This window comes from Lactuca sativa, chromosome 5 (genome assembly GCF_002870075.4).
Source record: "Lactuca sativa cultivar Salinas chromosome 5, Lsat_Salinas_v11, whole genome shotgun sequence".
Taxonomy (NCBI): Eukaryota; Viridiplantae; Streptophyta; class Magnoliopsida; order Asterales; family Asteraceae; genus Lactuca; species Lactuca sativa.
The window spans coordinates 157,529,211-157,540,959 of record NC_056627.2 but is presented as its reverse complement, the minus strand read 5'-3'; the positions used below and the strand labels follow the sequence as shown (position 1 = coordinate 157,540,959).

Sequence of the window (11,749 nt, the reverse complement as noted above, 5' to 3'; positions counted from 1 at the left end):
AGAGACCAAAGGGGTAGGCCAGCACCCAGATATGTTAGGCAGTATCTGGTTGAAAGACACCAAAGGGGTAGCCAACACCTGGATATGCTATGCAGTATGTTTATTGTATGGTATGTGGTACGATTTTGGAACTCACTAAGATTCGTGCTTATAGTTTTCAGTTTTGGTTTCAGGTACCTCCAGTTTTTAAATAAAAGAGCTCAGGACGATCGCAGCGCATACACCCGTGTTTTTCCGCACTGTGTGATTTCTGGGAATGAACTCTGATAAATGTTTTATTTGAAATGCTTATCTATGTGTGAACAAAGTTACAATAGTGTTTTAGTTATATTAAAAATGAAAATTTTACCGTGAAATTTTGGGATGTTACAAGTTAGTATCAGAGCCTTCGTTTGAGGGATTCGGGCACACTTTCGGGTATGTCTGAACTCAAACTGAGGACTTGGTATGAAAATTTTTAAAAGAAAATCATTTTTGTAAAAAGAATTTCTAAGAAAAGAAAGGGGTGTGATGCGTGCAATCGACCGAGCTCAAGTAAGTGGTTCCCAAAATACCAATATATGTTTGTTATGTGATATTATATGATTATGTGATTCGCATGCTAGATTAGAGCTAAGGATCTAGGAGAGATGCCTTTGTATGCTTATAAGAGCTTGTAGATTTGCATGCTAGAACTGATCAGCTAGTGGTAGGATGGCATGTTTAGGTTATGTTTGATTGTATGAGCCTTAGAAATGCATTCTAGTATAGATTCCTGATTAGAGGATAGAATGGTTTGCTTCGAGTATGTGGTTAGATTTTCCATTGTCTGAATGTTGATTGCTTTGCGCTTTGTGGGCCTCTTAGCAATGTGACTTAGTTACTAAGTGGATATGCTAAGTCACATGTGGCACAGGATGGATGATCTCAGAGTGATGGACTTGACCCTATTATGTAACTCTCGTCTAAGTCCAACTGTTATAGGGATGAGTCTTTTACTCGAAGGATTATCTAATATTTGTTGCATGTGTCTATATTCAGGAAGTAGCTAGTTGACATTAATGGGAATCCTTCAACAGCAGAGGACTGGGTGGGTTCAGGAACCTAGGAAAGCCAAGGATATGGTTCAGTGGATTAGTAGTGCGGTTTAGTGAGTTTCAGATGCATCAGTTTGAGGAAGTGACTTAGAAGGTTCGGCAAGATTGCTGAGGAAAGTATGGATAGGTCTGGAAGGTAGTATTGGGCCCGTACTACTGAAAGCACATGATCCATACGCGAATCGGTGAGAGTCTTGGAGAATCTAAGAAGCTTATGGGAGGTGGATTCTAAGGTACGTTCTGATTGTTGGCTTGTCGATTTCCAATTGGGAGATGAGCTCGCAAGGAAATGGTTTAAGTTCGGGTTATGGCTCAGGTGCGGGTGCTGAGCCGATTAGCGAGTAGTTACGGGAGTTCACTTCATCGAAGATCTCTTGATGTGTTTCATATATAGTGGATGAGTGCTTGGGCACATTCTCTGCGGAGTTTATGCCTAACAGGGAGTTCGTGAGTATTTCGGGGTGCGAGACCCTGAATGATATGATTTCTAGAGCCCGAGAGCTAGAGATCGATTTGAAGCACATTGGGATGAGGGGGTCAGATCAGATGTATATATTGGACGGACCCAAGAAGAGACCCAAGACTTCCGATCAGCTTTTGAAAGGCCAGCAGGGCCGGACTCAGTGCGGTACGTGCTGGAAACTGCACGATGGAGTTTATCATTCCAGGGGTTTGGGCTGCCACAAGTGTGGCAGGGTTGGTCACGTCAGCATGGATTGCCCTCAGGGGGCAAGCCTATTATGTTTTCACTGCAATCAGGTGGGCCACAAGAAAGCCGACTGTTTAATATTGAGGGAAGGAGCAGTGAGCGCGCCTGTTCCGGCTATTTTGAGGATCACCGATGGATGGGAAGGTACTGAAAAAGCCCCAGCGGAGAGGATTTGATTTTTGCAGTGTCAGACAAGGGAGGTCATGACTCCATCAGGCAGTATTGCAGATATATATATATATATATATATATATATATATATATATATATATATATTGTCTTCTTTCAGGTCCTTTATATCAGTATATATGGTTGTGGGAAATTTGAGTCAGTTTGGGTGAGCATATATTCAGTTCATTTCTTTGCTCATGTTCGGGTTATATCTTCAAGTAATGTCATATGTCATCTATATACAGTGAATCATTAGTGATGAGTGAAAGGTCGCTACCCTTTTAGCTGGTTTGGAGTGTTTAGTGTTATCTTGGTTTATGGTCGAGATCTGTTCAGGGGAATTATGTGGAAGGTCTGCGGTCAGGGTTCAGTAGGTTGGTTATCCACCCTCGTCAGGATTTGGAGGGTTCAGTCATTGTGCTCATATTGACTCATTGGGTCACCAAAGGAAGTGGTCTACTACCGAAGTTTTTCTCTGAGCATCGGTTAATTGGACTTCAAGATCTGAGAACGGTATCATTTCAAGGCATCTGGAGTTATCAGTATTGCTAGGATTCATAAAGTATTCATCTAGTCTTCAGAGGTTGTATGGTCTTGAAAGTTCGGTTAGTAATGAATCGCTAGCATTAGTAAGCACTGGTTGTCAGCATATCGACCATTGGAAGGTCGGAAGGATCGGATATCCTTCCATTTCTCATATGTCGTGGAGACTTAGTCGGATCGAAGTGGGGAAGAATCGTTTAGGTACCCAGGACAGAAGCAAGCATGAAATTGGGATGAGCTCATATCCCCATCAGGAAAGGAAAAGGTGGCCTGAATGGTTGCCTGTATGGTGGATAATGTGAACTGGAAGTTCGGGAAACTTCCCAACTTTGGGACCACATCCGATTGATGTGTAGCAGACTATGGGGAACCAGGTTAAGATTCCCAGTCAGGACATGAGTTCAGTATGGGATGTTAGACCGCGTGCGTGCTCGACTTTGGGTGTGTTCGGATTGGTAATCAGAGGTAAGACCACGTTCAGCGGTTGAGTTAGCATGGGAAGTGATTTAAGATTGCGGGATAGTCGTAGCATTCCCAGTGGCCAAATAGCATGGGGAATGTGGTAAGACTGCGGGGTGGCCTGTAGCATTCAATAGTTATCAGGCAGTGTAGAAGTGTTGTAAGACTGTGGGGTGGCCAGTAGCATTCACTAGTTAGCAGGTAGTGTAGCAGTGTTGTAAGACTGCGGGGTGGACCCTAGCATTCACTAGTTAGCAGGTAGTGTGGAAGTGTTGTAAAACTGCGGTGTGGCCCGTAACATTCACTAGTTGGCAGATAGAGTAGAGGTGTAGTAAGACTTCAAGGTGGCCCGTAGCATTTACTAGTTGGCAGATAGAGTAGAAACATTGTAAGACTACGGGGGGTAGCTCGTAGCATTCGTTAGTTAGCCATTAGTATAGTGGTATAGTAGGGCTGCAGGGGTGGATCGTAGCATTCACTAGTAGTCAGTTAGTATGGGAGTGTTGTAAGACTGCGGGTTGGCCCGTAGCGTTCACCGGTCCCTATTTAACAGTGAGAATGTGATAGATTTATGATTCAATCACGAATTCCTTCAGATGATTTAGGCTAGGGCGGGTCAGCCGCATGAATATGAGTAGGCCACAGTATGATCGGATTCAGGAAACGGTAGGTCGTTGGAGACCAGGCGTGATGTAAGACTACGGTTTTTCTGGTAGCATTCACTTTTCGTATTAGATTCGATGGCAACAGGTAGTCGGACTGTCATGATCAGGAAGATCAGAAGGAATAATGGAGCCATGAGTGGCAATATGGTTAGGACATATTTCAATAGCTGAAGTTCTCTTCGGAAGTTGCGAGGGGCGACTGTGAGGTTGCTCTTGGCTCAGCAACCAGACAAGAGTTCAGTATTCCATATATGTTTGGGACCAGGGAGGTCTCGCTTGCCTTTGGAAAGCGGATAGGAGGCAGTGTAATGCTTCAGAAAGTAGTAGTAACTTGGGGATTCTTGAGTGTGGATTAGCTTGCGGATCGAAATAGCTAAGTCACTTACCATTGGATTAAATAATCTCATAGTTATTGATTTGACCCTATTGCGTAGCTCTCGTCTGAGTCTAACCGTTGCAGGGATGAATCTTCTACTCGAAGGATTATTTGAGCCTTCTATCAAGTATAAGTATTCTACGGTCGTTATGGTCAGTGATTTTGTTTCTGATGGTAGCATCGAGATAATCAGGATTGGAAGTTTGCTTTTGGTAGGTTATTCGAGGAGGACTAAGCATGGTAAAGCTCAACGTGGGTGGTCTGTCAGGAATTCAGACCAATGTGGATTTCTAGTTTCGGGGAGGAAAAAGTGGTTTCTTTCGAAGACTCAAGGTTGGATATCTCCAGATTGTGGTTTTGTTTTGGGGTGTTAGTAAGGAGCGATTTCGAGGACGAAATCTAATTTAAGTGGGGGAGAGTTGTAACACCCGGTTTTGAAAGTGTTTACTGCTCGGAGCTGCGGCCCAATTATCATTGTTATAGGGTTTAAGGCCTTGGGAAAGGAAGGATTTGGCCTAGTTCGGAGGTGGAAGTCATGACATGAGTGACCCAAGTATTCGTTTGTGTCTTCAGAAGCCAAGGGTATGATTGTAAACCAGGGCCGGTCCATTGTTTTTTACTACCCGGGGCGAGATAAAAAAATTATGCCCTTATATGTGTACCGTACAATAACAAAAACATATAATCAAACAAATGCAGTAATTTTTAATATAAAAAATGCAGTAATTTTTATAATCAAACAAATAATACAAACAAAATATACAAAAAATCACCTAAAACGATGTCTTAACGTATTTTTTGAAGTGAAAACATCTCTTATTTTACAATAATCAATATTTTTTTTAAAATCACTTTCAATACTTAAAATTGTTAATCCATTCAATCTTTCTTAAGTCATGGTACTTCGAAGATACGATTTCAAGAGCTTCAATTTTGAAAAACTTCTTTCCGCGGAAGCAGCCGTAACCGGCATCGTCAATACTATCATATATGCAACCAACACATTAGGGAACATATCCATTCTTCTTGCATACTCCATTATTTGAATAGATGTCCAAGGACTTCGACTTTTGTATGCTTCATCCGACAATATTTTCTGCAAAAATTTTAACTCAATGAATAAACCATCTCCATTAATATCATAATCTTCACCATTTTTCAAATTGGACTCAAGATTTAAACAACATTTCTTTAATTCATCATCAACTAAAGAAACTAATTTGGAACCATCAAACAAAAAACCAAATATTGATTCAAAATATTGCATTTGTTCAAATCTACTTTTCAATTGAACAAGAGCCATATCAACAAGAATAAAAAAAATAATCCCTTTTAAATGCTTCTTGAGAAGATTGGTGTTCTCTTTTGGTATTTGGAATTTCATCAAAATATTTTTTTTCTTTTTTTATTGCGTTTTTGAGGAAATTCGAGTTTAACTTTAACACTATTTGCTATTTCTTTTGCTTCACTAATAGCAAAGTCAAACTCACTTTCCCTATATCATTCAAAATAATTAATTAACCCCTCTAAATTTTTTACAGCAACATCAAGAAGCATTTCTTTGGATTGTAACTTTTTGCTTACCAAATTAATTTTGTACAAAATATCATACCATATTAATAAACTTAAAATAAATTCAAAACTAGAAAATTCACTATTTACTAGTGAATCAGCATCTCTACACACTTGTCCATTATCACTTATTTTAGATAATTTTTTAAAGCTTTTCTTATTTGATAAAATTGTGTTTTTATTGCTTTAACATATTCAAGATGACTTTCCCAACGAGTAACTGATGATGATTTAAGTGTTAGATCATCAATAAACCCAAGTAAAACACTCCATCTTTTCGTTGAATTAGTAAAAACATTCTAAATTGTTTGACATGTACCAAAAAAAGTTTTTGTCTTTTGGCAAGAATTTGCCATATCACACAAAACCAAATTTAAATTATGACATCCACAAGGCATATAGAAAGCTCTATTATTTATATCAAGCAATCGTTTTTGAACACCTTGGTGTTTACCTTTCATATTTACCCCATTATCATACTCTTGACCACGAACATAATTAATATCCAAATCAAGAGATTTTAGGGCATCTTGTAAAACATTAAAAAGACTTAGACCGGATGTATCTTCTACAATTAAAAACTCTAAAAAAAAACTCTTCAACTTTTAATGGAACACTTTCCAAGTCTACACATCTTATAATCAAAGTCATTTGTTTTTGGTGACTAGCATCCGGAGTGCAATCAAGAATTATAGTAAAATATTTTGCCTTTTTGATTTTTTTAATAATTGCACATTTTACCTCGGATGCTAACATTTCAATTAATTCATTTTGAATTTCATGACTAAGATAATGATTATGTGTTTCTTTGTCTTGAATCATTCAAAAACGTTCTTTCATTACCGGATCCCATTCTGCAATCGATTCAATTATACTTAAAAAATTGTCATTTGAGTTTTCATAAATTTTTTCATTTGTACCACGAAAAGCCAAGTTATTTTTTGCTCAACATTTTACAACAGAAATAATTCTAACCATAACTTCTTTCCAATGTTCGGTATCTTTTTTTATCATTTCTTGAATTTCTTTGTCAATTGTTTCATTTTATTTAACCTAATTCGCGTTTCATTCCAAGTTCTTAAATTATCCATATGATCGGAACTATTTTCATTTTGTTTTAATGTTTCACTAAGATGCTTCCAATCTTTAATTCATTCGGTTGCAAAACTACTTTTAGTTCGAACAGTTTTAAACAACTTACAACAAAAACAAAAAACTTTATCAAGTTTTTTTTAATACACTAACCGTTTTCTATCAAAAGAATCACCATTTCTTAATTTCCGAATAGAAAATCAAATGAAAAATGTCTACCAAGTGAATCTTTTGAAAAAATTGTGTTGGTATTAACTTCTCTATTTGGCCCTTTTTCTATTAGTAAATCTTTCATTTTTGAATCTAAACAATCCCATACTCTAGGATCAAAAATATTAAAATCACTTGGTTTATCTTTATCAAAAAAACTCATTTTTTTCAAAATCATTGGAAATATCAACTGAATCATTGGAAGTACTAGGTGGAACATTAAAATTATTAGCCGGATCATTAGAATTTTGATTTCTAACAAAATATTTATTCAAATACCCTCTTAATTGAGTAGCCTCTTCTTGTTCTTTTCTTTTCCATTTTCTATTTTGAGCACTCGGTGATTGTTTTCGGGGAAACATGTTTAAAAATCAGCAAATCTAGTTATAAAAGCTAAGCAAAGAAAAAAAAATCAATAGATCTAGTTATAAAAGGTAAGCAAAGAAAGATACAACTTGACCAAAGTTTTCGTTTTTATTTCCCACTTTGAAGATGTCTATAATCTGAAAAATAAAACATAATATCAGAAATACAAATCAATTTTCAACAACTAGTGACTAATAGCACTACAATGAAATAAATATATACCTTTCAAGAGACTAAAATAAACAAAAATCAGCCTCCCAAGTCCTCGTTCACATCACAAAAACAAGAACAAAACTTTAAAAAAGTAATTCACAAATTTGTATCATAAACAAACCGTAGTAATCAGAAACTATACCTGAAGTAAACCATAAATCTCATATACCAAACATCAGAATTTGATGCTCGAATTTGTATCAAAAACAAAAGATGACTTTTTTTATTGTAATACAACTAATGAAATCCAACAGGTAATAAAAAAAATTCATGAATCCTAAAACAAACAGATGATTGATGGAAGCAAGTTTAGAGGTGATAGATTGATGCAGCAGGTTTGGTGTTCAAACAAAAATTTTTAAAAAATCACTTGAAGAAAAGTAGAAAACTTACCCTAATCAGTTGAAGAGCAGAAGATGAGAAAAGAATTCAGAAACCCTAATCAGGTCTTTCGTTCCTACAACAAATCACAATAATCAATTAATCATATTAAGAACAAAGAACCGATGATTGATGGCAGCAAGTTTATGTATTTAGCAAAATCACAATCAATTTAAGAAAACTCACCCAAAAATCGAGTGGATGAGAATGAAGAATAGAAATTGGAAATCAGGTTGTGTCTCCAGTCTCCGGGTTGTGTTTGATTTCTCCAGTCTTCGGGTTGTGTTTGATGTCTTCAAACTCAGTAATTAGAAATCAAGAATCAGAGATGAAGATCGATTGAATGTATCAGACTATCAGTTTTAGAGAAGATTGAATAAGAAATTAAGAGGAAGGAATGGGAATCGGCAAATCATACCAAAGAACAAATACTTCAGTCGATTTGAACATTCGACAACTCCTCGATCTCCCCACTGTCCGATTTTAAAATATTTTAGCTTTTTCATTTGATGATTGCGTTCTCACAGTTCACGCTCAAGAATCGGTAGTGATGCCCCAATGTTGCTGATCGTTGTTTATTATTGGATTGGAGTAATTAGACTAAATTTTTGGGCCAAAATTATATATATATATATATATATATATATATATATATATATATATATATATATTATTACTTGCTGTATAGAAAATATGCCCCAATATTTTTGATGCTCTAGGCTTAAGCCCAACTTGCCCATATAGTTGGGTCGGCCCTGTTATAAATGGATATCTCGGTATTTTATGGATTTTAGATTTAATCCGGGAAGGTTTTAAGGATTGTGAGAGTTATTAGGAGCATAGCGCTTCTCGCCACCTTTTTGAGGATATAAGGTTCGTTGGAAACAGGCCTCAGATGAGGAAGTTATGGCACTTTAAAGTTATTGACAATTTTGCTCCCTAATGGAGATAAGTGACAAGGCAGTCCCATGCATGCAAGGAATGCATGTGCGTGTTTGGCTGGGTACGCCCAACGTAATTTGGATTACACCCAACGTATAAGGCCATCTGGTCGTGGGAGGTTTGTGAGTACGTCGGGAGTACTAAGAGGTACGCGGGGCGTACTCCCTTCAAAACAAAACCCTAGATTTGAGGGTTTGGCACTATATAAGGAACATTATTCCTTTAAGGTCAACCTCCCTCTCACGCTTAGCGTACAGCTGAGTACGCCCCGCGTACTCATTCATGTGGAGTTTTGATTATTGGGCTTCGGTTTGGGCCAACTGCTTGGCTTGTTTATCTTGGGCTCGTTGGGCCATCAGGTTGTCGGATGTTAGTAATGTTGAAAAGGCCCCAGAAGGATTTGGGCCCAATTTGGAAAATTGGGCCATGGTTTGGGCCACGAGTGCCTTTTTACCCTTTTGGGCTTAAGTGTTTGGATTATTATTGGGCCATCAGAATATAGAGTGTGTTGGACTGAAAAGAAAGATTAGGCCTCATGGCAAGACCCATGTAGAGGATTGGGCCCAATTTGGAAAATTGGGCCATTGGTTGATTAATAGGCCTTTGGGCCTTTCAGATTATAGTTTGGACGATAGTTTGGACTGGGAAAGATTAGGGGTAAAATGGTCTTTTTACCCCGGGTATGAAGTGATAGTAATCGATTAGAACCCAATTGCTAATTGGGTGATATTTTGGTATTGATAGCTCGAGGAATTGTCAGGGCAGCAGCTAAGCATTTCATGCAGCGAGTTTCAACATACGAGGTGGGTCTCCTCACTGTTTGTATGGGTCGAAGGCACCAATACTGGCCCATTTGGTTTATGTATTATAGGAAGACCCGACGGTTAGCCCAAGGCATTATGTATGAAAGACCAGGAGGCGGCCCCTGGCACACTATATGCTATTATCTATTTTAGGAAGACCCGGGGGTTAGCCCTAGGCATTATTTACGAAAAACCAGGAGGTGGCTCCTGGCATACTATATGCTAATTAGCTAAGTAGAATAGTATCTATGCTAATTGTCTTTGTGATGCTTGCATGGAAGACCAGGAGGTGGCTCTTGGCACTTGTCTGTAAGACCGAGGGGGTGGCCCCCAGCTTGGCAAGAAATACCACAAGGTGGCCCGTGGCATAATGGAAAGACTATGTGTGGCCCATCACACCTTTATTGATTATGATATATGAATGATATGTATGGCTCACGATTATGTATAGCAGTATGTGATTTATGTTCTTATGTTCTATGATATTATGTGGTAGTGGTAGGGATGAAATAGACCCCGTAACCGATAGAAACATACCGAATGGGTAGGCCAGCACCGAGATATGCTAGGTAGTATCCGGTTGAAAGAGACGGAAGGGGTAGGCCAGCACCCAGATATGCTAGGCAGTATTTTTATTGTATGGTATGTGGTATGATTGGGGAACTCACTAAGATTTGTGCTTATGGTTTTCAGTTTTGGTTTCAGGTACCTCCACTTTTCAAATAAAGGAGCTCGGGACGAACGCAGCGCATACACCCGTGTTTTTCTGCAATGTGTGATTTCTGGGAATGAACTCTGATAAATGTTTTATTTTAAATGTTTATCTATATGTGAACAAAGTTACAATAGTGTTTTAGTTATATTAAAAATGAAGATTTTACCCTAAAATTTTGGGATGTTACATTGAAACTATCAGGCCCAAGAAGGTAATTTTTATGTTAACAAAAAGAACCGTTTATTTTAATAACATTTGATAAATTTCTTTTTTAAATGCTTTTTATGGAAGCATTCAACCATATATCTGGTAACAATTCACAAAGAGCATCACATATCCCTTAAATGGTAGTGCAAATTTAATCTTGGAAAATGAGGATATTTTACATGGCATAAAGTACATCATTATGCCACCTACAAAGCATTTTCCCACTTGATAGTTACTTTATATCACATAAACGCTATATTTTTTTAGAAAAGACAATTCCTTACTAATAGCTAGCCAGAGACTATCACGTACTCATATTGTCCTTTTTAACAGAGACAATAGGAGGAAAGTAATAGGTGAAATCAGTTGATTTCTTTCTTGTTGTTGTGAACCAGAAGCGAAATGTCATAATACTGGAACAAATTATGACATATAAATATAATAATAAAATTATGACATATAAATATAATAAAATCAACTAACGGATAAATTAGTCATTTAAGAAGGGACATAGAACAAAAATGTCATAAATATCTCATGTAAGGGCTAAAATTGTAAAAAGAATCATATTTATTCCGGATCCAAAAAACCACCGAAACACATGGGCTAAACAATTGTTCCAACTCGTTTCTTTTTTTTTAGTGATGTCTTGTTAAACAATTGTTTATAAAATATCTTAAAAAATGATTGCACAACTTGGGGAATTAGACTTAAATATTCATAAGGGTAGATCCGTGTAAAAGGTTGGGACATAAATGTAAAATGATAACTTTCTTATCGGTCAAGTGTGAAACCATTTTTTTAATTGATTCAAAGAGAAGGCTTACCGAAACAAGTGCTTTTTTCCCTGATGTGTACGGAGTAAGTTTTTTGTTTCTGTTTACTTAGTGGCCTTAGGCTAAGTTGATATTACTTCATATGATTTGTCGGGCTGGTAGCATGACCTTGTCGAGGTGTTATTTGTCACTCATGTTAGTTATAATCATAACTCTGTTTGATATATTAGATTCATGCTGAAAACTTTATGGGGTGTTGATTGCCCCTTGGGATTCATGTTCCTTATGATCATAACTTGGTATGATTTTCCAAAATGGTACTGCAAACTGGTTGGGGTGTCGTTTTCCCTTAAGATTCATGTTGCTTATGATTATGACTTGGTATGATTTGTCAAAATGGTGTTGCAAATTGGTTGGGGTATCGTTTTCCCCCTAGGTTTCATGTTTCTCGTTATTATAACTTGGTATATTGG

General features: G+C 37.3%; 1 long non-coding RNA gene across 1 annotated transcript; it reads right to left on the bottom strand.

The window, feature by feature from the left end:
• Window positions 1–7,323: 7,323 nt before the first annotated feature.
• On the bottom strand, window positions 7,324–7,730 carry LOC111894780 (uncharacterized). Its single transcript, XR_002851314.3, has 3 exons — window positions 7,595–7,730; window positions 7,462–7,503; window positions 7,324–7,376 (listed from the first exon to the last, which is right to left on the bottom strand). It is a non-coding gene; the product is annotated as an uncharacterized LOC111894780 (long non-coding RNA).
• Window positions 7,731–11,749: the final 4,019 nt, after the last annotated feature.